The sequence below is a fragment of the Sarcophilus harrisii genome, chromosome 1 (genome assembly GCF_902635505.1).
Source record: "Sarcophilus harrisii chromosome 1, mSarHar1.11, whole genome shotgun sequence".
NCBI classification, from domain to species: domain Eukaryota; kingdom Metazoa; phylum Chordata; class Mammalia; order Dasyuromorphia; family Dasyuridae; genus Sarcophilus; species Sarcophilus harrisii.
In genome coordinates this window covers 146,269,846-146,296,426 of record NC_045426.1, presented here as the reverse complement: position 1 = coordinate 146,296,426, position 26,581 = coordinate 146,269,846, and the positions used below count along the sequence as shown (strand labels likewise).

The 26,581-nt window shown below is 38.5% G+C and overlaps 1 protein-coding gene across 2 annotated transcripts in view; it reads right to left on the bottom strand.

Moving 5' to 3' along the window:
- Window positions 1-3,954, bottom strand: part of GPBP1 (GC-rich promoter binding protein 1) — a 96,240-nt gene extending 92,286 nt beyond the window's left edge. For both annotated transcript variants that reach the window (XM_031965271.1, XM_031965265.1), the window contains exons 1-2: window positions 3,699-3,954; window positions 1,548-2,498 (exon numbers count right to left, since the gene is read on the bottom strand). The gene's annotated coding sequence lies outside the window, so the exon portion shown is untranslated. The remainder of the gene's footprint in view (window positions 1-1,547; window positions 2,499-3,698) is intronic.
- Between the last annotated feature and the right edge of the window lie 22,627 nt (window positions 3,955-26,581).

The window sequence follows — 26,581 nt, the reverse complement described above, 5'->3', positions numbered from 1 at the left end:
GATAAACATTACTTCTAGAAAGAAAAGACATTACCTAAGGATGCTGGCAGAGGAGGAAGAAAATTCAAGTTTCTAATGCATCACCCTCCTTTCTTAGAGGGGTGTACATTGTTGCATTCAGAGGTAGGTTCCTTTCCTAGGAAAACTGGTTTTGCTTAAGTGGTTTTCTATATTAAAAGGAAAGGATCAATCATGGGGTATAGGGAAAAAGGGTATACCTAGGATTGACTGACAGAAAAAAACAAAAGGTATCAATAAAACTTTTAGGAAAAAAAACTTGAGGGAAAAAGTTTAAGATTTCTATTCTGAATGCAAGAAACTGGTAAATAATCCCTTTTTGATCTTTGAATAACTAAAAATTCTTCTGGATTCTAATTTTCTGGGGGGGAGGGGAAGTAATTAATCAAAAATAAAAACAGGTAAAGATAAATATTTGGGAAAATCTGGAAAGACATTTTCCTTGTCATAATTAACATGTTGCAATAATAATTCAAAATTAGTTAATTGTCTTTTTAAAGGAAATTTAACAAAATAAAACTAAATTAAAATTACATGATATGAGAATCTGCCCATTAAAATGTGGACTTAAAGGAAGAAAACAAAATCATTACAAAAACTTGTGTATTAGGACTTTTAAAACTTCAAGAAACAGTCAGGCCTCTAAGGCTACTGGTATCATTCTATCTATTCTCTGAAGGACAGATACCAATTTAGTGACACATTTATTCGCTCTATTCAATCATATATATATATATATATAGCTGAATTTTCTCCCACTACCAACAAAGGGCTCATTCTTTTTACAACTAAACTTCAACTTTAAAAAAGGGATGGGATGTGGGATATTGTTTCAAAGGTTGTCAGCATAAACTCTAGAGGAAAACAATACTCTAATATCTTTTCTAAAAATCAATACAGGTTTTTGAAAAATGGTCCTTAGTTGTTCTAAACTAAACATGCAGAGAAATCTATACTCCTTCTAAAATAAATATAATGACTATTTCACATATTTAACTGTAAGCAAAAAATAATTCACATGTTTAAATTATTAGATTCATTAAGCTAAAACTTATTAAAAATAACCTTATTGATCTTAAGTTAACATTTAGCCTTAATTATAAGTAAAAAGACACACAGACTTATGTTTGAGGCCTAACTAAATTTGAGCTGCAAGAGATATATCCAATTTCCCATATTTTAGAATATGGGATATTAAGAAAGTTTCACAAATGGACTGGTGGAAAACATTTCATAAAACCAAAAGATATGCATTAACCACATAGACTGAACGCCAAAATATTTACAATTCACAAGTTCTTTTTTATAAATCTGTCTCCTCTTAACAGAAATTTCCTTCATTTTTTGATGGAGATGGGGAAATGAATCTTGATATAAGTAGATAAGTTTTGTTATTAGTTTATAGAGAATAGTATTGGAAATGAAGACAAGCAAAAATGCAAGAAACTACAAGTCTAGCAACACAAGATTACTAAAATCACAGTTTACTCAAAGAAATGTTAATTTTTAACACACCACATAATACTTACAAAATCCAACAGGACTGCACAGGAAGGTGTCAATTTTCTCTCTGGAAGTGGAATCTTCACTTTTTCCAGTTTGTGTTTTTATTTTGTATCCTTTGAAATAATATCCAAGTTCCTTGAAGGTACCTGACTTGTGGCTATTTGACATAGAGCTACTTCAAGTCAGCTACCCATCCTTTTGTTTTAAATTATTCATATGGCTATTTCCAGAATTAGTCTTGGATTTAAGATTGTGAAATCTTCTGAAACCTTTCTTCTTTATTATCTGGTGTACATGTCACTGTCATAAGCATCCACTCCAGATGAAATATCCGTTTTATAACACAAAAAGCAAAAAACAAAAAGCAGATTTCACATCTGAAGTGAAGAGCATTCCTAAGCATCAGCATATAGAGAGAGACAACAGCTATCTCAATACCACCATATTGCTGGTTAAAGGCAACATTTTAGAAAATATATTTACACTTAAATAAAAGAAGAAAAAACCTCTGGATTCTATTATCTCTTCATTTAGAAAAGAGGATGCATGGCAAAGTGAGAAAGGTGGACTTCAAAATACCTAAAATTTATAGTAAAGGTAAAAATATCTGCCATGAAACTTCATCAATGTTTAAACAATTTTGAAAATGTTTAAACTATTCAGTACACAGATCAAACATATCTTACAGCTCTGGCTTAAGAACATTAACTAAAAAAAAAAAAAAAGAATCAGCAAAATTCTGCCAGCTGAACTACTTTAACCCTTAAAACGATTTGTTCTGAACCAAAATACTGAAGAAGTGCCTGTATTGCTGCGGTGGAGCAGTGAAATTGTTCACTGATGTCAATTCACTTCCAAGTTGTTTCTTGCCAGTCTTAATAAACTTCTGGGTCAAAAATATCCAGTCATCATAATTCCAAATAATGGCCACTCCAAATATCCAAGGTTTTTTTAGTTTTTTTTACACAAATAACCTAGAGAGGGGAAAAAAGTTATTACGTCTTTGTGCTTTAAATCACCTGTGAAAGTTTCAAAAACAACTCTACACAAGCTAGTAAAGAACGACTAGTGGGCTAGGGCTAAAAAGAAACTAAAGATCAAAAAACTGCAGACGAAAAACTAACCAGCACAAAGAAGTGACTGCCCAAGGATACTGTATTTACTAATAAAAACTCTTGACTCTGAGGGGAAGGGAGGAAGAGGAGTGATAAGAGAGGAGGGAACGGTAGATTACATAGAACTACACATCCGGAATCTTCTCCTCTCAGAAAAGACCCGAGATGCCTCTCAAAGTACGACAGTTCTTATTTTCAGAATACCTTGGTCCCATCCACACAGCTCGGGCAGACACAGGTGTTGACGCCGCGGGGTTAGCTCTAGATGTTACTCCCGTCGGTCACACAGGAGGGACAAAAATACTAAGCCTCCATGGGAACGTTTAAAAAGAAGGGGGCGGGAGGGTCATTCTTCGATCAGACAAGTGTGGGAAGAGGGGAGATGGGGCTTAAATGAAGGCGGGAGCAGGGGGGGGTAAAAAAAAAAAAGGAAGCTTTCCCAAAGGGAAAACTTCCCCCTCCCAAACTGAAGGTGCGAGTTCTCCTTTCTCGGGATTAGCTCGGAAAAGAAGACTTCCATCTGCGCTGGGGGAAGGGAAGTCCTTCTCTCCAACCTCCAGGGCCGGTGTCTCCCTCCCTCCCGAGAGGGCAGCTTGTCTCCCCCGCCGCGGGACGAAAAGAACCGGTCCCGGTCCGGCTCCGGGGAGGGAGCGAGATGGGCCGGGAGAGGGAGGAGGACCCTGGACACGGACGCCGTGAGCCAGGGGTTAGGAAGCGGGATGGGGAGGGGCGACCCCAAGCGAGAGGAGGCCGTCGGACCTACCTCCCTCTCTGGCCCAAAACCAGCCCAGCCCCCCGGGCGACGACGCCGGAGCAGCCACCAGCGCCACCCCAACGGGAAGCGAGAGCTGGTCCCACCAGGGGCCTTCGTCGTCGCCCCCGCCCCCTCGAGCTCCCCTCCTCCTCTCCCTCCTCAGACAACCTCGCACCTCCCCGCCCGCCGCCGCCGCCGCCGCCAGCTTCGCTCCCGACAACCCCCCCTCCAACGCAACCCCAGCCCCGACGGTCACCCCCCCCCTCCCCAGGGGACCCGTCGAGGAGGGGGAAGGGAGCCGTTACCTTCCGCCCCACCGGAGGTGCCCCTGGCCCGGGGGTGTCGCTGCGCTCGGTCCCGGGAGGAGGTTTTCGGTACTTTGAATAATCCCCTTTTGCCGCTTTTCCCTCCCCCCACAGCCAGACTCAGTCCCAAAATGGCGCCGGCCCGATCCGCAATGTTCTGCGCCAAGTCTCGCGAGATCGCGGAAGGTGGCGATGTAGGGAGGAAACGAGTGTGGTTGCGAAGGCGAAGGGGGAAAGAGAGGGGGGGGCGGGGCGAGGAAGGAAAGAGGAGGTGGGAGAAAGGGTGTGGAAGGAGCCGAAGGAGGGAACGAAGTGGGCGGGGCAGCGGGAAAGAGCCGATTCGAAAGAGAACGTTCGGGCCTAAGCAACCGTCGACGCCGAAGTCTCCGAGAGGCTCCTCCCTCCTCAGCGGGTGACTGGAGGAAGCGGAAGGAAGGCGGGGCGGCGGGGGCGGGGCTTCGAAGGCGGACCCCGAGGCAGGGGCGCGCGGGGGGCGGTGGCTCCGCGCGGTGACGTCAGAAGCAGCTGGAGCCGGGGATTACCCCCTGCTGCTGACGTGATGATGGTGAACAATCGGGAACGTTCGGTGGAAGGGGGAATTCCCTGCCGCTCCCCAAGGAGCCCCTCCTCCCTCACCCGCCCAGAACAGTGGGGAGAGAAGGGGGAGGGGGGAATAAAGGGGCGGAGAAGGAAAGATGGGAAAAACGAACCCTGAGTGGAGAGAAAACAGTCGTCGGTTTGCAGACGCGCGGCGGCCGCGGTGCATATCCTACCTAGCAGCTGCCGTGCACGCATTTCCTACTCTTGTAGTTTTGCGGCGCTTTGGGGAAATGAGAGATCACATGGTTGTATGTACACACAACCGTGGGCGGGAAAAGGGAGGATCTCTTTGCAGCTCCGGGGCTGCAGGAGCAAATAAAAAAAAATAAAAAATAAAAATAAAAAAAAAGCAAGGCGTATAAGCGACAGCATGCAAATCCACGGGCGCTGTTTAGCATGAACAATTAGAATAATGATAATCATCATAATTATAATAAAAATAATAGTGATGATGATGATGATAAATCTGCGGCAGATTAAATTTAAAATCCCGGAAACCGAGACCAGATTCTAGCTAGGATGCTTAAAAAGAGTTCGTGCATTTAAGGCAATAACACCGTTGTCGTTCCCTACGCCCGACCTCCAACCTGGTAAATAAAACCTGTGCACTGGCCACGGGAGCTTCCGTTTAAGGCGAACTAGGCTATTTCTCAGAATGGTTTCTACCGAACCTTCTCGACGAGTATCTCTGCATTTACCTGAACCTTCACCCCACGCAGAGGAAGCGACTGATAGTGGGGGCCGCCGTTTGTCCCAGGGGGTCGCCAGTGTCATTAATAGAGTATTTAATAATGTGTGTTTAATAGACAAAGGCTCCGGTGGGGTTTGTAGTTAGTAGTTCTCCTTGTCTTCGCCAAAGAAGGTTTGAATTAAGAAGAGGATACAATCATTCGCTCCCCGGTATTATTTTTTTTATTGTTAAAGGTAAACCTCGAGAATTCCATGGTATGCCGGAGCAAGGAACAAGTTTCCAGGCAAGCTAGGCGGTTTGCACAAAGGCTGGCGTGGCGAAGCTGGGGTTTGCTCTTTCCAATGCAGTTCAACAAATAGATACATAATAACGTGTCCGACACAAAGTGGGGGAGGGAGAGTACCGGTGAGCGTGTGCAGGTTCTGTCTATAAATTGTACAGCTACCCAACTCCATAGCGTTGACTCACCTGGGAGGTCCCTGCACCAACAAAAGCAAGTCCATTTCCTGCTCCCGTACAAAACAAACAACGTGATTTTGAGGCGTCTGAGGAAAACAGGAAAGGGCTGAATAGCATTTGAGCTGAGTTTTGGGGAAAACCTAAGGACTTAAGCAGGGAGGAACAAAGAATGTGCGTTTTCAGTGTAGGAGAGAGACAGTGCAAAATGTGAGGAGCAGCAAGAAAACTAATCTGGCTAAAACAAAGACTTTATGAAAGGCAGCAACATTATGTTATAATTACTAAATTACAATATGAATACATTATTATTATAAAACAAAATGGAAAGGGTAGATATTATATATATATATATATATATATATATACACATATAACTAATCCTAAAAGAATTTAATATTTATGAATCATGGAAGTAACTGGTTTGAACGTCGCTTTGGCTCCAGTATGGAGGATGAGCTGAAAAAAAGGGAGAAACTTAGGATAAGACCAAATAGGAGGCAATTACAACAGCCCCAGAGAAAGGTTATGAGGGCCTGAATCACGTCAGTGGAGAAAAGGAGACATTAAATAACTTGTGGAAGTAGAATTAACAAAAAAAAATAGTAAATGATAAAAGTGACAGAAAAGTAGGCAATGGAAAATGACCTCAAAAATGTAAATCTGTGACTAGAAGTATGATGGTGGCTTCAACAGAAATCTGGAAAACTTAAATATACTAAAAATATCTGAGTTTTTATTTAAGCCATCAGAAAATGCAGAATGGGCTCATCTCCAAGCTTTTCAGAAGTCAGGAAATCTATGACTTCTCTTTCTATAGGGCTCCACACAACCCAGCTTTCTATTATAATAGTCCACGTGACTCACAGAAGCAACAAATAGTTGCATTCCTCCTTGATGCTCCTGGTTCCCATCTTTGGTGATCCTTCATAACTTTTAAGACTTAATAATTGGTATACTCTAGGGCTCTGAGTCCCTCTCCCTTCATTAAGATTCCTTCTCTCTTTTAAAAGCCAAATCTAAAGGCCAGCTTAGGAATATGCACTATTTTTCCTGGAATGTCAACTCCATGATCCTCTTCAATAACTAGTATCAGCAGTTTTCAAGTCCTTTAAAAATTATGTGAACAAGATTCCTGTTTAAGCTGGCTGCCTGAATGGAAAAAGGCAGCCTAGGTCTCACACATTTATTCTAGAGAAAAAAAAAAACCAAAAAATTGCAATAGACTGAATAAAAACAAAGAAATCCAAAGAGAAACAACAGTAAGTGTTTTCATGTACCCCAGAACTGCACAAAAAGTCAGAGAGAAGATTGTGGACAACAGAAAAGGGGTGCCACCAAAGTAGACAATCAAGATGATAGATGATGACTGGCAATAGGCCAGAGACAACTGTAGCCTGTTATCTCCTGAATCTGGAATCAGTAAGAATGAAAGGCTCCTACTAAAATGCCCAAAAATGATCCAAAAACTAGAGCATAGGATTTGGACACGGGTACTAGTGACATCCCAAGACTTATTTGTTCACAGTTTGATAGCACTTTGAGATGCACTAAAATGTCCTAAAAATGTATTACTCTGAGTCTCCAAATCAAAGGAGAAGTAAAACCTACCATCTCTTACTATAAATATGCTCTAGGAGGTATAGGTTAATACATGTCCAGAACAATGCATGTCAAGACCAAGCAGATTTGGCTCCCCAACCCAAAAGTATAACAAGGACCTGACCCTGGCCTTGGCCCAAAGCCCTATTTCAGGAATTAAAGTTGGGAAATGAGTGTATAAAAAAAAGACATAGGCCAAAGTATTATTACAGATCATGTGCAAATCAAGACATTGCTCTTGGGATGTCATTGGTTCTCTTCAAAAATGAAGGATGGACAACAACAACAAGAAATCTAAAGATACCCAAAAAGTTCAACTTGGAGAGAATAACACCACTTCTAATGGAGGCAGAGACTCAAAGGGAAAAATTGTGTTTTGAATAAAATATTTAGATGAAACAGAGCCACATATAAAAAAAGAAGTAGAAGCTTTTAAAGAAAAAATTGAAGGGAAAATAAAAATGTTAGAACTGAAAGTGTTAGATCTTACTGACACAATGAACTCTCTGAAAACTAAAATAGAGAACAGAAATCAATGACTAAGAAATAAGAAACATTAGAACAAAATCAGATAAATGGGAAAATAGAAAAATGAAAGGTGAGGGTATTTGCTTTTGAAAACAGGAAAACAGTTGAAGACACAGGTTAAGAATGATCAAGCTCCCTAAAAACTATTCTCCCTCACCAAAAAAAAAAAAAAAAAACACCTTAGATACTATATTTAAAGAAACTATAAATGAAAATTGTTCAGATCAATTAGAACAAGAGGGCAAAATGAATAGAAACCCCATTTATCTACACAAAGTGTTTAATTTGGAAACATATCCAACTTGAAGGAAACAAAGAAAATGAAAAGAAAAATGATGGGAGAACGGGGAAGAAGAAATAGGAACAGTCCAAAGCAAAATAAACTTCAACTTTGGAAGATGAATACTAAAGAGAGTATTAAAAGGGGAAACACATAAAGGAAAACACATAAGAACCAGTGATAGGACCCTGGAGAAGAAGAAATAGAGGGACAGTGAGGTGGAAGCTGATTGCTTAAGTTATAAACACTGGTGTTGATTACATTTTATCTTTTATGGCCTTATATTTTATAAAATTGAGTAGAGAAGGACAAAGTGCTAAAAGAGGAAATAGTGTAAGAAAATACACAATTAACAATCATATCAGTGAATCTGAACAAGATAAATTCTTATATCCAAGATATAAAATGAATTAAATAATAAATGAACAAAAATGATTTTTCAACAGAAAACTAGTAAAGGTTTATGAACAAAAAGTTTTTTAAAGCTGAAATCTAAGCTATCAACAGTCATATGAAAAAAGTTCCAAATCACTAAGAAAAATTAAAATTAAAATAACTCTGAGGTTCTTTATACTCACCAGTTTGGCAAAAAACAATAAAGGAAGATGACAATTGTTAGAAAGATGTGGGGTTGAGCAGGAGAGATTGGAGCCAGCTCCAGCTGACCCAAGAACAGATTGTCAAATTTTTATTGTAAACATTTACACCTCAGAAATCAACAGATTACAAATCAGGGCTTAATTTATTGTTTGATTGTTTTTCTAGACTTAAGGAAATGAGAAGAGAAAATATTAATAATGCAAATTAAGTTTAAACCTGTATTTTGAGTATTTTATTTTTGAGTCAGTTTTTGAACATTTATCAGCACATCCTGGAGTACAAGGCACATCAATGCAGTATTAGTAAATTATGAATAGGTCCAGGCATTCTGAAAAGTAATTTGGAACTCTAGCCAAAATATCTTTTGACTTCGCAATACCACTATGGGGATTATATCTCCAAAGAGAGAAAAAGGAGAAAGACCCATTTGTACAAAATATTTATAACTTTTTATTGTAGCAAAGAAATAGAAACTTAAGGGAATGTCCATCACTTGGGAAGTGGCTGAACAAATTGTTCATTGAATGAAAGGGAATACAAGAAACAATTTGAGACAGTTTCATAAAATCCAAAGAAGACCAGTATGAATTGATTCAGAATAAAAGAAGTAGAGCTAGAAAAAGAAAAAAAACAATGAAAATGCTATAAAGAAAAAGACTCTTTGAAAGACTTCAAAAACTCTGGACAAAGCCATGACTAATCACACCACCAGAGATAAGGAAACATGTTACCTACAGAAGTGATAGTCACTATATGGATTTGATTTATCTAACTATGTATATTCCTTATACTATTTTTAGTTTCCCTTTTTAAATTGAGGAAAGGGAAAGAAATAATTAAGAGTGATGTCAAAGGGAGGGAAAGGAGACTAATTGGAATGTGTATATAAAATGTACAGGAAAAAAAAAAAAAAAACATAGAAATTCACCAGAAAACATAGACACGAAAATGTGTTAAATTTATTATATACCAGAAAGGAAAAATAAGATCTAAGGAAAAGAAATTAATGATATCATATACAATTCTTTTTTTGTTTGTTTTATTTTGTATATGGAAATGCTCATTGGTTTGGGTTTTGGTGTTGTCTTTGGTGTTTCTTAAGATAAGGTATTTTTTTTTATTTTAAAATAAACCCCAAAAAAAAGGTTTAAATAGGGGCAGCTAGGTGGCACAGTGAATAGAGCACCAACACTGAAGTCAAGAGGACCTAAATTCAAATCTGACCTCAGACACTTAACACTTCCTAGCTGTGTGACCCTGAGCAAGTCACCTAACCCCAAATGCCTGGGGGGAAAAAAAGTTTAAATAAAGTAGCCCTGAGCTGTGCTTGTGCCAAAGAAAGGACCCCTAATGAGGGGAAACTTTGGAGAATGGATGTAGAGTGGCCTTTTACCTAAAGATAGTAGTTATTTCTGGTATTCAAACATTTAAAATGATCAAATGAAACTATATATGTAAAGTGCTTTGTAAATCTTAAAGCACAATATAAATATTATCATATCATTATTATTATTTCTCTAAAAATAATCTTGCCATACAGATTTCATCATACCCTTGAGCTGTGCATGCTGGTTACACTAGGAAATTAAATAAATAAAAGGAGAATTTGTCTTAGGCCCTTTGCAAATGTATATAATTAATAATAATAATTGTTTTTGTTTGTAAAAATGCCATGTAAGGAATGAAGAGGATTGCATAATGGTGAGATCTGTCTTGAATAAATTTAATAAAACAGATTGAGGCACAGACTCCTAGCAAGATCAGTTTATTAACAGTTAGGTATATAACTCTTAACAGAGTCAGACTGATGACCTCAGCAAAACCAGCAACCCCAAGAGAAGGAGGGAACTTTTTTTTACTAACATACAAAATAGAAAGGGTCCTGTTAGGCCTGGGGAGAAGGTGAAAAGTTAAAGGGTTGGGGAAAGAGCTTTATGATTGGATATATTGGAAAAGGTGAGCTAGCATGGGGTGAAGCTAATCTCACCCTTCTCTAACGATTAGAAGGTGTTAATTGTTTTATGGGACTCATCTGCATCTTCTAATCTTTGCTAGGGGATCAAAACTAACAAACTTGCTGTCTCCTTGGAAGTGATTAAAAGCTCCCCTACCTCCAGAAAGCAACCTGTCTTTTGGGGATGGTAATTTGTGGGGCTTAACAAACCAATATCCATGAGGTATCCCAGGGGATAACTGCTAGAGGATAGCTTTTCTTTTAAACTAATTTGAAACTAACTCAGAGAAAGCTTAATTCCTGAATTCAACTCAAAGATAAAGAAAGGTGGCTTTAGGTAAATGCAGATTCAATTATAAAAGTAATACATTGTAGAACCAGTAGAGTAGACATGATTTCAATTATGTCTGACTTTTGTGAACCCACTGGGGTTTTCTTGGCAAAGATGCTAGAATGGTTTGCCATTTCCTTCTCCAGTCATTTTACAGATGAGAAAACAGGTGAATATGTGACTTGCCCAGGATCACATTAGTTAGTAAGTATCTGAAGATCAGATCTGAAGATCTGAAGAAGATTTGAATTCAGGTCTTCCTGAGTTCAGGATGGGTACTCTAGCTACCTGGAGAAACTCAGTATTATTAATTTTTATCTTATCTTTTCAGTATCAACATATACCTGACCTGAAGATGCTTGAAAAATTGGGTTTTGATTAAGGCATTCTTTGGCAAATTGGTTGACTCTTCTTAGTTTTGATTAACCAAATTTTCTTACTTCTTTAAGAATATGGGAATATTCAGTCTTTTCTTTTTCAAGGATTTGCTACATTAAAAAAAAAAAAAAACTATTTATGTAACTTGGACCCAAGTCACTTAACTCCTCTGTACCTGTTACTTCATTGGTAAAATAAGGAGGCTAACTTAGCTGACTTCTAAGTTCACTTCCAGGTCTAACTTTTATGACCTGGATTGGTCCAGTTATAAGTCTTTTCCAAAGAAATCCAGATGTAGTCATTTATCTAAGAACTGGAAGGTTAAGTTTAATTTACAGGTGTCCCAGAAGTTTTAGTGAAGTTCCAAGTTATCGAAGCTTGAATTAAAATTTCACTAAGACCTATGGGGCGTCCAATGTATCTGGTCACTATCCATACACCCCATGTACCAGAAGTCTTTCTTTAGGTCTTCTTTCATTTCATAGATGCTAGCACAAAACTCAAAACTGTTAACAGTTATTTTTTCTACATGAGTAGCCAACTTCCTTCTCCACAGAACCATATACTTGTAAGATATTCAGATCAGATAAATCTGAACTCTTCTCCTACACACCTACAATAATAATAATAATAAACAATAATTGTTGTATAGCAAAAGAAACGATAACACTATCCCTTCCTCTCTCTGGATTGCAAATTCCTTATCTGAAATAATGAGGGGGATTGAACTAGAAGATTTCACAAAACCCAGTCCTAAACCCAGTCATTTTAAAATCTTAGTGATAATGATCCTATTCAGGGAAATGGCATATAGGTTATATCTTTCATTCCAACTATGATCATTGTATCCTTTGACACATTAGTAGTCTCCTCCTTTTCTACTATGCTCCTGCTACTCCTCTTCCACACATATACCCATTAATTAATGAGTTAATTATTCAGAAATTCTGACCATCAGAGGGATTTTATACAATATAACGGTGTTTCCCCCCCCAAAAAAAAAGGAGGTCCACTGGGGCTAGGATTTCCCACAGAATCTCAAGAAATATCATAGTATAAATGTAAATGAATATTGCTGGGCAAAAATCAACTTATGTAAACTGGAACTAAACTTACTCTGAAATCTAAAGCTCAGAAATGGGACCCAAATTTGAAATCTTAAATTCCACTGCTATCCCCAATCCCTTTAACACTATTTCTTCATCCCTGTTTGAAATTAGTCAATAGAATGCAATAGTATAAGAAGAACTGACATACAAACAGAACTGCCAGGCCTCCCCATTTCTTTGAGCCAAGAAGTAATTTGATTCAAATTTCTAATGGACACAAATGATCTTCTGCCATAAAAGGTGCCAGCATCAATAGAAGAAAAAACAGGAGGGAGGTTAGAAAGGGGATATGGTTGGCCCTTAAAGAGATCATAGAATTAGAGTTGGAAAGGATTTTGGGGGCCTTCTAGCTCAACCCCTTCATTTTACAGATGAGAAAATTGAGGCCCCAAGAAAAAGCAAGCAATTTGTTTGCAGTCACATAGGTAAATAGCACAAAAGGGATTCAAATCCAAGCCGCCAACTTCAAAGGAAGCACTGCTTCCACTGTGCCAGGATGCCAGCCTAGGGATGAGTGGCAAGGAGATTCCTTGGATGTTTAATTTGCTCATTCCTCCTGGATCTCTAACCACCATTGACACAATAGCCACTCGGACCCCAAGGTACTGAGATAGAAGCACAAAGGGGAGCGTGTCGCTGATTCCCTTGGTATGTGGCATCTGGTAGAATGCTGCTTAAAAGAATTCATAAACACATTTAACACATGTTTACTGGGCACCGGGCCATGGAACGACACTGGAGACCAGCAATGGAACACATGGGCTTCCGTTGCTACCTGTGCCAGGCAGATCGGGAGAAGGATAATGTTTAATAATTTCTATAACTTTTCCTTTTTCCACATTAATAAGTAAAATAATTTCTGTAACTTTTCCTTTTTCCATATTAACAAGTAAAATAATTTCTGTAACTTTTCCTTTTTCCATATTAACAAGTAAAATAATTTCTGTAACTTTTCCTTTTTTCATATTAACAAGCATCAATGTCTATCCTTGCTTCACCACACCTCGAGAAAGGATTTGCCATAAGCCAAGCAAAATAAAGTATAAACCTTAAAAAATGTATAAATGGTACTATTTCTCATTTATGTATCCTCAATAAGAACATCTCCTTCTGTCTAGCTAGGCTTTGTTGGGAAGAATACTCACTACAGATTAAATTATGGGCCTTTGAAATAAAATGGAGTTTTAAATTGAATCACCTGTACAGGAAGGTCGCTAAGTGATAATAATAGTGTTCCTCATCCCAAAGCCAAATGCAAAGGGAGAGGACAGAGATAGAGAAGGCAAATTAGGAAAACTAGGCCACTTTTGCTTGCATCTAAAATTGGGAGATTGCCAATGCACACAAAACAACATGTGTGTTTGGAATAAGAAGCACAAAGACAATTCATATGCAATTAGCTACATGTACAACTTTGGTGACTAATCCAATGGGAGTAAACCTTTGGAAAACTTAAACCCATAAATAGGTATTAAGCTGAGTAGGACTTGATAGGATCAGAAACCTCTTTCCCGTGGGAGAATAGTCTGCAGGGTAAGACACTGAAGCCCCTTTCCTGTTCTCTTCTGGCAAAGGTTTATTTTTTTTTTTTTGTGCCATAGACCCCAAAATAGTCTAGTAAAGCTTGTGGATACTTTCTCAGAACTATTTTTTACATATATAAAATAAAATATACAGTATTACTAAAAAAAAAAAAACAAAACCCTAATTATATTGAAATAGTTATCAAAAAAAATAGCAAAACCAAGTTTAGGGTCTCCAAGTTAAGAACCCTAAGACTTAGGGTAAAATAACATGACTATGATTCTTATCACCCAGCTGATCAGTGAAAATCATCATTAAATATTATCATTATTAAGAGTGTCCACACAGATTTTTCCAGAGTGAAAATGTGACTTTTTGGGTCCCATTTGATTTTGTTACCCTTAAAATCTTTGGAATCATACTTAGCTGGCCATTTATAATGGAATCCCTTTATATTCCTGGTATTAGGGATAGACAAAAATCCCAATTTTTATTGCCAGTGATTTATTTTTATATCAGAATTGAAAATGAGAAAAAAAATTTAAGCCTTTTAGAGCTTGACAAAGTATGGCATTTCTCAGGTCCAATTGTGAAAAATTACATATTGTCAAGAGAGATTCATTGTCTGATATGGGGTAGATACAAGCTTAAAAAATGAAAGATAATTAGAAAATGAAAAGCTATAATTCTGTTCAGTCTTTGAACTAAAGAATTGCAGGCTCCAGTAATAATACCACGTAATTTTATTTCAAATAAATTACAGGTAGTTAAACTCCTATTTTAGTTAAAGCTTTTATAGTCAACTCTCAATTATTTAGGGATTATTCAGTTTTCGAATGATAGAGGTTATTTGCTTCTTTTTCTTTCTTCAAGCTGCCATTCTTCTAGACATGTTGCTTTTTATTAGCCTTTCTGTCAGAGAGTAGTTAGAAAAGAGTCCTAAAAATGACACTTAAATCTGGCATTTTCACTCCTCAGAGAAGAAATTGAAACTATCAGTGAAATAGTGGTTTAGATTATTGACAGGTTTCCTGTGCTCATTATACCAGGGTCAGCAATATAAAATGGCTACTGGGGTAAGTAGTACTAAATATACCCATAAAGGGCCCTTGGCAGGGAGAAACCTTTAGACACTAAAGTTGCAACTGGAGAGATGTCTATGAAAGGAGGTACATCTGGGGCTGACTCAGAAGGCTTTAAGTTGCTATGATAATATAAGAGAAGAACTGGGGAAAAGCCTATCATCTGGTACCTTCCTATTTTAACAAGTTAGTCTTTCTAATTAAGATCCTAGATGAAGAATTAGAGGACACTTTTAGGGACAAGGCACCATGCTAGGCTCTGGGGATATAAAGATTAAAATAAGACACAAGAAACTTCTAATATATTGCTGGATTTTCTGTTTCTAGTGCTTGGATTATTATAAAAATAATCTTGAAAGGCCTAAAATATTAATGAAGGGGGGAGGGAAGGATTGGCAACAGCTATTATACAATAATCTCAAGGTTCTGACAATAGAAAATGGATTTACACCATAATGTCAATGGTTTTAACTAGCTATAAAGGAGAACTTTCCTGTAGAACAAGTAACTCGGAGTTTTTAGCATTTTTTCCTTGAACGTTTTTGATGGCGTTCAAAAGTTGACTGCAGAGGTAAAGAGAATTTTAGAGCTGCAAAGATTTTATAGTTCACCTAGCATAGATCCTCATTTAATTAACCAAAAAAGCTTAGGTCAGGGAGAAGAAGATGATGCAAAAATTTTTGAGTCGGGACTTGATTCTAAAACTCACTCTTACAACTTGTTTGACCTTGGGGAAAAGAGTCACTTAACCTCTCTTGAACTCAATTTTTTCAGCTTGAAACTAGGAGGTTTGCAAGAGATCACTGATGGACAAAACTCTTTTCAACAGCGAGGTGATTCAGGCCAGTTCCAATGGTCTTGTGATGGAGAGAGCCATCTGCACCCAGAGGACTATGGGAACTGAATGTGGATCACAACTTAATTATTTTCACTTTTCCCTTTTTGATTTGATTTTTCCTGTGCAGCATGTTAATTGTGGAAATATGTATAGAAAAATTATACATGTTTAACATATTGTGTTACTTGCGATCTAGAGGAGGGAAAGGAGGGAAGAAGGAGAAAAAAAATTTGGAACACAAGGTTTTGTAAGGGTGAATGCTGAAAACTATGCATATATTTTGAAAATAAAAAGTTTTAAAAAATAAAAACAAATAAAAATTTTAAAAAGCTAGTAAAAAAAATGGGAGGTTTAGAATAAATAATCTATAATGCTACAGGTGATTTACTCAAGGTCACACTACTGATCTAGTCAGATCTGCTTATTCCTAATCTAAGACAATGCTTTACAGGGCCCAGGAATTAGAATATTCTATCCATTACCTTTCTACCAAGGGGCCCATCAACTCTGGATGCATGCATGTGACCTGGACTAGGTTTAGTTCTTGGGAAGCCTGGCCCCTAATAAAAGGGACTTGGGAGGGGGGGGAGTCTCTTTTTTTCAAACTTTCCAAGTCCTTCTGCTCTAAGAGGAGAAAAAAAAGCAGTATGAGATAGGTATTCATTCCCAATGCACAAAAGAAATGTTTACTACAAAACACTCGTAAGTACATATTGGCAGAAAGATAAAGTGAGCAAATTTGGCAATATTAACTACTGTTATACTGTTTGGGGAGTTTGATGATTAAAATTATCTGATCATGAAGCAGCTGGTAGGAAAGTGCTGATAAAGCATTTTACATTTCCTTCTGTACTGTCTTCCACAAAGTCCATGTCTTTTGAAAAGTCAAACCCATCCCTGGGCTTATCCTCCAACCATCAGTCATTCTCTAACAATGGTAGAGTGGGATCGCTGGAAGTGTCACTTTTAATAAGCAGGCAGCTTTCCAAATCTCTCAAGTTCACAAAAGGGCCTCTAAGACGAACATGTACATTTTGTTATCAAATTTGTTATCCTAAGATCAGGAAAATAAGAGACATAAAAGAGGCGGTTCAAATCTCAAAATTAGAATTTAGGCAATTTTTGTCAGCCATGTGTTCCTGATTGAATGATAACTGAAGTAGGAAATAAGATGAGCTACCATTCTATCTATCTCTTATGAGAAGTCCCCGAGCTTTCTGGAAGATTGAAGGAAGAAAGAGTCAGGAATGGAGTCACTCCTTATTTTTAGGTTCATTCAGTTATTTATTCCTCCTGCTAATAAGGTTGCCTCATCATCTTAAAGCACCAAGATCCTTCAAAGCTAAAGTCACTTGGGTGGTCAGCCAGAAGCAGATGGGTAGCCCTGCACATGTTTTGTTAAACCCCTGCTTAGTGCTAACATAACACTTATTTCTATATCATAATATTCTGTCATGAGAGCCCACTGTTCATTAAACATAAATTTTTATCTGAGTTTCACCAAATAAGATTAGGAGAATGAGATCATAATTAGGAGAATCAACAGTATATATTGTATATGTTAGGGGAATCACAATTATATGGTGCTTTAAAATTTACAAAGCACTACAAACCTGTGAAGTAGGTAGTCAAACATTATAATTCCTATATTATTGATGAAGAACGTGATTCCTAGAAAGCTTAAGTGATTTTTCCATGATCACACAGTTAGTAAATATTGGAGGGATGATTTCAATCCTGGTTTCCTGACTCTGAATCCAGTTGTTTTTAATAAGGCAATTTAAATACAATATAGACTGAAAGCATGATAATGAGGAGGAAAATATGACTTGCAATTGAAATACTCAATTCACAATTATTTAAATAAGTCATTGAAAATCAAGAATGGCAGATAAACAATAGAAAATTACCTAAATACTGAGTATAAGTATTTCCTACATATATTTAATCAATATATATCAATTGCCACAAGACCCAAAACCCAGAAAGTGTCTTAGCAAGGTAACATCTGACTTATAATAAAGAGAGATGGTGGCCAAAGTTACACTGGTTTAGAATATAAACTCATTTGTAAAACTTTTACAAAGAATGGTAAATGATTATGAGCAATATTATTTCATAAAGTAAAGAGGTACAGGGGCACGGAAGGGGAAATAACAAAGGAAGTTTGGCAAGGTATCCAACTAAACAACTTCATCCAAAAGTTATTACAATGAAAATGAAATAAGAACAAAAAATTACTCTAGTTAATTGCTTTTTCTATAGTGGAGTTCCCATATTTAGAATATAACACTATAATCCTAGATGTGCTTATGGGACTTAGAAGTGATACTAAAAAGACTCAGATGATAAAAGTTCTCAGGTAAGTACAGAAGTATGTTGGAGCTAACTCAAACTCACTCTTATTAAGGACTGTTAAATTTCCAGAATAAGCATTTACACCTTGAAAAAAAAGTTTGATTTATTTTTTTCTTGATCGTCAACTTAAAGTGATGGAGAAAATGTTAATACAGGTTAAACTTTAAAATGTGTCCTACTTTTTTAAAGAGTTGATTGTTAAATATTTATTTCCGTACTGCTGATCAAGTATATACAAAGGAGATTCTTGTTGGAGGTGATATATTCCTAAAGGTATTAGATATCAACATATAAGATATCTGAAGAAAAAAAAACAAACATATATAACAAAATTTCAAACTTTAATAATAAAGGTAGTTAAAAAAAATCAACTACCAACCTAAATGTTTACTCTTCCAAAATAAGGCCTAGTGTCTTAATTACAACTAGATAATTGAGGGTCTTAGATCTGTAACATCAGGTTATCAACATTATATTCACTAGGAAAAGAAGATGAAATCTTAAATTTGTTGGGGCAACTGGGTAAACTCATTATCTACTTGAAAATAAAGATTTTGCAAATTAATTGTATCTTTACATATATACACATCATCATTATAGCAAAAATTTTATCTCAATTTTAAGTTTTATTGATTAAAATGTTTTTTTTTATTTTAGCTTAAGTTTAATGAATAAAAAAAGTTTCATATGATAATTTAACAAATGTTCACCACTTTAAAAAATAAATAAAATGATCCTAAGTCATTTGTTGAAATGGCCTGCACATGCCTATAGTTTAGGTCAAATGAAATGGTTACTTGGAACAGTATGCAAATAAGTTGAAATATCAAATTTCTTTAAGTTTTAGAGTTTCTTTGGGTTGATAAATAAAAATAATGTTCTTTATGATAATTTAACAAATGTTAGTCAGCTAAATAAAAGTAAAATTTTCTGAATAATTTGTTGAAATGGGCTACACATGTCTATGCTTTAGGCCAAATAAAATGGTTATTTGGAAAAGTTATCAAGATAAAGTTGAAAATATTCTCTTTTTCTTCTGTTTCTGTTTGTTTTTTAAGTTCAAAGCAAAGGTGCAATCACAGCACCCACCATTGGGAAGGAAGAACATGCATAATAAATTATTCAACTGGTATTTTGTTTTGTTTTTAAATTTTCAGTTCTAATTTCTCTCCTTTTTTCCACTCTCCTTCCCTCTGCTCCCCTCCTCCTCTACCTCCATAAAGTATATTCTTCTATTTCAATCCCATGATGCTCCCTCTGAAAGAGCTCTATTCGAGAAGAAACTCAATTTAATTCCCATTCTTCACTCCTGGTTTTTGTTAGAGGAAATGCCCTTTGGAGAGGATATGTAAAGAGGAAATTATTTATCTCATTCAATTTCTTCTCATCTTCAAAATCACAAATTCTGTTCATTGGCGGAGAAGAAGCTTAAAAGAGAAAGGCAAACGCTAGGAAGATTTTTCCCCTGCTGAGTTTAAATTCAACGAGGGGGGTTGGGGAGGAAGAATAAGGGAAAGAAAAAGGGAAAGGAGAGGAAAGATGTATGGAGGGAAACAGGGTTGGTGTAAGGGGAGAAAAGCAAAAACAGATGGAAAGAAAGACAGCCTGGTGTAGTAACCTAAACTGCTCGGCTTTATTTTCCACCAAACCCTCAGCGATCAGTTTACTAATTATTCTGCACTTCTTCTGGGTGAATTGTCAGAATTCCATTTTACTACCTAGGGATGACTTTACCAGCAGGGGGAGTTAGCAGCCCACAGGGAAAACGTTGCTGTCCAGTTTTGTTTTGTTTTTTGATCAACGCAGCAAATATTGAATCTTAGAATGTTAGAAATGAAAGAGATCTAACAGATAGTCTGGTGTATGTTGCAGACAAGGAAATGAAGTTCTTGCTGTAATAAAGACCCAGATGATAAATTCTACAGATTTTACATCCCAGCCCCATCGAATAGCCTTATGATCTTGGATGCCATAGAATACAAACTTTTTGTTTTACTGAGGGAAAACTGAGGCCCAATGCACCATTGATAGTAAGAAGCGGAGCTAGGAAGGGAAGAGGAAGGGATACATGGGATACCATGATGATGTAAAAAGAGAGATAGAGAGAGAGAGAATGAGAGAGAGAGAGAGAGAGAGAGAGAGAATGAGAGAGAGAAAGAGAGAGAGAGAGAGAGAGAGAGAGAGAGAGAGAGAGAGAGAGAGAGAGAGAGAGAGAGAGAGAGAGAGAGAGAGAGAGAGAGAGAAGCAGATCCAAGATTTCAACCCAAGTTCTCTGACTCCGAATGCACCGGGCTCTCAGTCTAACAAGGGTGCTGAAATGTACCCAAATAAGTACAGTGCAAGGTAGAATGTGACCACTGCAAAGGAAGAGATTCAGGCAATCAGAATTTAAAGGACAGATCACCTTCCACAGGAATGGCCACAAGGAGTTTTTGTGGAAGACGCGGTAGTTCAGCTGGGCTTTGGAAGGTTTTTTCCTACCAGAAGAGATTTCTAGGATGCATATTCCTGTCCTGGGAGGCTGGCCTTAGGAATGAAGAGGTGGGAGGGTGCCAGAGGAAATTAGGGAGCAGCTATTAAACTGGTCTGGCTGGATTGAAGAGTGCATAAGAAAAGGATAATGAAAAACCAAAAGAATTATAGTTTAATTTACAAAAGCACCATTGGAATAGTCTGTCCTTCTCCTTGCCTTGCTCCAATCCATTGTCCGTTAAGCTGTCAAACTGACCATCCTAAAGCACAAGTCTGACCATGTCAGGTTCTCCACTTCTCCACCCCCATCTCCACCCCGTACAAATACCTCCAGTCAATTCCGGTGGCTTACAGGTGCCTCCAGGAACAAATATTAAATCTTCTGATTAACCCTCAAAGCCCTTCACCACCAAGACTACCTCTCCAATTTTCTTACACCTTACCTTCTCTGCCTCCCCCAGCTCCCCGCCTCCCACACTCTGCCCTTTCTAGCTCCAGCCTTTGGAACAGTACATATATATCAGAGGCATTTAGTAAAAGTTCACATCTCATTTTCAAAGAAGACCAGGGACATCATGAAATGAGGTTTTGTTTTATGTGTAAACTGGATTATAAAGAGACAGAGTTGCACAAAGTTATCAGCCTCAGTCTCTTTCAGTCATTGAAATCCAGTGGCAAGATAAAAATCAGGATCACTGGCAATGGCCTGGAATACAGTGGATGACCTTGTATCTTTGTTGTCTTACCTAGTGCCTACTTCAGTTGCCTTCCTGGCCAATGAAAGAAATCCCTTTCCACCAGGAGAAATCTCCATGGGGGTAGTGTGATCTCCACAAAGGGAGACCTTGAGGGACTCAGTAGGATTGAGGAACAAGCCCTGGACAAGCTGCCACTGCCCACTCCTTCCCCAGGCTGACCCAGGAGTGTTACAACCAAAGCTCTTTTAGAGTCAGAGAAGAATTCTTTATTTACTGATTCTCATGAGAAGGGGGTACACTCATGCAGGGAGACATACCTCAAATGCAGAAGCAGGGAGCAAGCTGTATTTATACTGTAATTCAATTTCTGACCTTTTTCTTCAAGGTTCAAATTGGTCAAATTTACAATCAGAATTAGTTACAATTGTTTGGATTTACAATCTAAGTTATAATTGGTCAGATTTATAATCCAAGTTACAATTGGTCAGATTTACAATCAAATTAGTTATAATTGATTGGATTTATCATCTGAGTTAGTTACAATTGGTCAGATTTATAATCCAAGTTGCAATTTTTTTTAATAACTTTTTATTGCCAGAACCCATGCCAGGGTAATTTTTTTATAACATTATCCCTTGCACTCACTTCTGTTCCAACTTTTCCCCTCCCTTCCTCCACCCCCTCCCCAATATGTCACAATATAGATACAATATACTGTGCAGAACCGAATAGTTCTCTTGTTGCACAGGGAGAATTGGATTCAGAAGGTAGAAATAACTGGGAAGAAAAACAAAAAAGTTGCACTTGTTCTTATTTGTGTCAGTTAATAAGTATGAGGTACTGCAAAAAACTTGAGCCTTGACATTGAACCTAGCCAGTTTGTGCCTGTTTATGCTTTTATCGAGAACTTTATTGTTTAGCTGGTTTCTTGACTCACAAGGTGATTGGTTAGAGATACAATCACAAGATAATTCACCTCTCCCTTCATCCTATTCCGATAATAACTGTGGAAACCTAACTTCACGTACTCTCCCCCTAATTCATCAATGGGTAGGAAACCCATTGAGTATGGGGTGTGGCCACTGCACATGCTACAGCTTCTTGGAGCCACAGGTGAGAGCTGAGTGCCAGGTGGACCCCAAAGATTGATTAGCATTCCTGAAAAGCGCTCAGCAAGCCCTCATACCAGAGGTGCTAATTCTCCCTGAGCTCGCCATTCATAATCTCCCTTCATAAATACTTATTGACTGATTGACCAGTTATGGAAGGATTTAAATCCCCTGCTAAACAGCTGCTGTCTTTTCCTTTTGGCCATACAGGATTTTCTGATGCTTCTTAAGGCAGGAAGTAATATGATTAGACCTTGCATTAAGAAAATTATTTCAGCAGTTGTGTAAAGAATATATCAGGGAGGGGAGAGCCTGGGGTTAGGGAAAGCTATTTAAGATGAAACTCAATAGTTCAAGCAAGACATGAATTAGGATAGTGATTGTTCCAGCTTTGAAAAGAACACAAATACAAGAAACACTGTAGAACTAAAATCAACAGGTGTTGGCAACAGGTGGACTCCTTCCTCTCCCTCCCTTCCTCCATGCAGCCAAAGCTAACTCTAAGGTTTCTAGCCTGGCCAGCATAAGGATAATAGCATCTTTAGTGATAATAATTAAGAGTTAGCATTTACATAACATTTTAAGGTTTGCAAAGCACTTCTAAAATGTCATCCCATTTGAGCTTCACAACAATACTGGAAGTCAGGTGCTTTTTTACAGAAGAGGAACCTAAGCCAGAGGTAGAAGGGCTTGCCCAAAGTCATATAACTGGTCAGTACCTGAGGCTGGATTTGGACTCAGGGTTTCTTATCTCCAGGTCAGTTGCTCTATCTACTTATGCCATCAGGCTGCCAATAGAAACAGGGAAGTTTAGGATGAGGGACAGAATTAAAAGGGAAGCTGTTAAGTTCGATAGAGTAGCTAAAATTGCCTAGAGAAGAAGCTGAGACGGAGATAGAGAGCCAGAGATAGAGAAAGAGAGAGAGAGAGAGAGAGACAACACAGAGAAACAGAGATGGAGTCAGAGTCAGAGAAACAGAGAGAGACAGAGACAGAAACTGAGGGACAGGGACAGAGAGAGATAGCAAGAGAGAGAGAGCGAGAGAGAGAGAGAGAGAGAGAGAGAGAGACAAAGAGACAGAAACAGAGGGCCACAAGGAAAGGGACAGACAGAGACAGAGAGAGACAGCAACAGAGACAGAGAAAGAGAAAGAGATTGAGAGAGACAGAGACAAAACAGCAAGACCGAGAGACAGAGACAGAAAGATGGCTATCATTTTTGATTCTCCCCATTGGGATCACCCGAGCAGCCTGGAAACAGAGTCCTGAAATAGAAAGTGAACTAGACTTGGAATTAGCCCAGACTTGGGTCAGAATCAAGCTTCTCGTGTCTCACTGGCTGTGTGATGATCGCCCCTCTGAATCCATTTTCTCATCTGTGTGGAGCCATGAGCCAAGATCGCTGGTTCTGGAGGCAAAAGGCCTGAGCTTTCAGTTCTGCCCCCTACACTATCGGCCCTGGAAGAACTGGACAAGTCAGTAACTTCCCTTAGTCTTGCTTTCCCCATTTGAAAACTGAAAGGGTTGAACTGGAGGGCTCCTGGAGTCACTCCCAGCTCTGATGATTCTCTTAGTGATATTTGTAGTACTTAACCTCTTGGGTTGTTGTGAGCACTAAATAAGATAATGCAAAACACCTTAAAGCTGTGTAAATGTCAGACACACTCAGCGGCTGAGTGTTACCATCCTGCCAAAAGGCAAAGTAGAATCTTGGGTCCAATTTATACGCTAAGTTTCTGTCTACTTGGTTCTTTACTGCCAGAAAATCCCAACCTCCTTCAGTTTCCTGTCCTTCAGAACTAGTCTTTCTATGAAGAAGTGTTTTGTTTTATTTTATTTTTTTGCTAATTCTCCCTATAGCTTCATCCTCGATTACTCTTAGCCATTCCTCTCCCTGCCTCTTCCCCTGGGCTCCCTGAAATTCTTTTATTTACTTTTAACCAACTTTCTTTCCACCTAGATATCTTATAATTCTTCCAAATGGAATAACCAGAAACATGGTTTTCCTGCATAGAGAAGAAATCTTTTGCCAGCCTATCGAGTGGCTGGTCACTCTTCTCGAGCCCTGGACACCTGCTAACCTGGGGTCAGCAGGAGGAGCTAGTCTTCTGTTTGCTTTCCTCTGCAACTTTCAGACCCTCCTGTCACCGACACTGTGACTCAGCAACAGAAACATATTTTTATCTGGGACAAAACCCATCTGGAGAAATGGGGTGAGATGGATAGTGGCAGGACAGAAAGTCTTTATACTCCAAGCACCGCCTGGACAAGAAGCAGGTCCGGGACAATCTGTTATCTGGAAGTTGGAGGAGGACATTCTCAGGAGAGCAGAGAAGGGCTCCTAGAACTAGGGGTTATTGTCACCCATGGACACAACTGTGACATGGACTATAAAGTTCCAGGAATTATTCCAAGTTTGAGGAAGTCCTTCCTAGAAGTCTAATGTCAAAGCAAAGTCCCAAGCTCTGGTTACCACTATCTTTTTATAATTTTCAGCCCACAGGGATTATATTACATTACCCTGTCCAGATCAATCAATAAGAATCCGATCCTGTAGCTGCTCCTTTCACATTTCCTCATTTGCAAGACTCCATCTCCTCCCTCTGTGTCGTACCCCCGCTACCCTCCTGTTTCTGAAACATACTCCTTCCTCATCTTAATTTCTCAAAACCTCTAATTTTCTTTGTAGTGATGGAGTGGGCCCCACATGGGGTAAGGTCTTATCATTGTATGGCTGGAAGGGAGGTAGAATAAATGTCACTAGCTTCTTCTCCTCATTCCCTTCTCCAAGGCATACTTTGGCTCCTGTCCAGAGGGGAAGCAGGAGGTTAGGGTCAGACATTTGGCCACTTTGGTCTCCTCACAGAGAAGCTAGAGGTGTATCTGTCTGCTTGCTTAAATATTATTAGTCTAGGGAATTTGACCAGATTTGTGCCAATTTTGGATCACTTTATCATTTTTGGTGGGAGCACATCAAACTTTATGTTCAAGGCTTGACCCCTTTCATCACAATTTACAATGAACACAGATAGCAAATAGCAGATCAATCCATATAAACAAATCATAGCAAAATAGAAATCAAAGAAGGTAATACATAGGAAACTATTCAGAGTAAAGGAGCTCTCTGTTGGAAGCAAGATAACTCAGTTTAATTAAGAGAGAGGATCCTAGATCTCTCAAGGAAAATCTATCTGATGTCTCTAGGATAACAAGCTGGGAATAGGGACATGCTGGAGAATGCTGATTTCTTCCATTCTTTTACAGTTTTTTTTTTCCTTCAGTAACCTAAAGTGGAATTGGTCTCTTCCTTCTTTCCTCTTGAAGCTGGAAACCAGAAGCACCCCAGTGCACCTTGACATCTCTGCTGCTGACATATACAGTCTTTGTGATCCTGGGAAAATCACAAAGAGACAGGACAACTCTCTGCCTTCCTGAGAAAGTACCTAACTCTATAGGTAGAGAGAATTTCCTCATGCAGGAACTCTTTATCCCAGTGAAATCCCAAGCCCAATCTGTATGTCCCTCTTCATGATTTTATATTCTGAATACTCTCTCTTCCCAGAATAATTTCATAAAATAACCTCCTCAATTAACATTCCCATGAGACTAGATGACTAGCTGTTCTCCAATCTTGGACCTTCACTCTACCCACTTTAGGTATTTAGACAGACCATCTCCTTTGCCTGAGATGCCATCGTTTCCAAATTCTTAACCACCATTACCACTTAAATGTCACATCCTCCAGGAAGCTTTCAATGATTTTCCCCTCCTCCCCACCTTTCCCACACCCATTCCCTCTCACCCTCCTACACAAAATGAAAGAAAATTTTCTTAGAGCACTTCTGGGTTCCTTCTTTGCCTCTACCACTTTCTACCTGGTATCCTATTTTTGTGAAAAATGTAAATCACTTGATGACATTCAAGATGAGACGTGTCCCCCCCTCCCCCCTTGGAACTTGGACGATGCTTCCTTGAGAGATATAATTATCCTCTGACATTGATTAGACATGGTCTCACTGGGCCCATCTTAGAACTGAACCACACATGAGGACCTTGAGCCAGTAAAAAGATGGGGGGTATATACCTGCCAGAATTAGAGAGATCCCTAGAAAACTGAATAGAGAATATATGCTGGCACCTGTTTGGGGAAACCTGTGCATTATCATAATCCCCGGAGGAACTACCAATCACCTCTCAGTCCTGCAGATATAGCATTTCTAATTCTAACCCTAATTAAACCCAAGAGAAGGCAGAATCCAGACTTGTGGGGAGA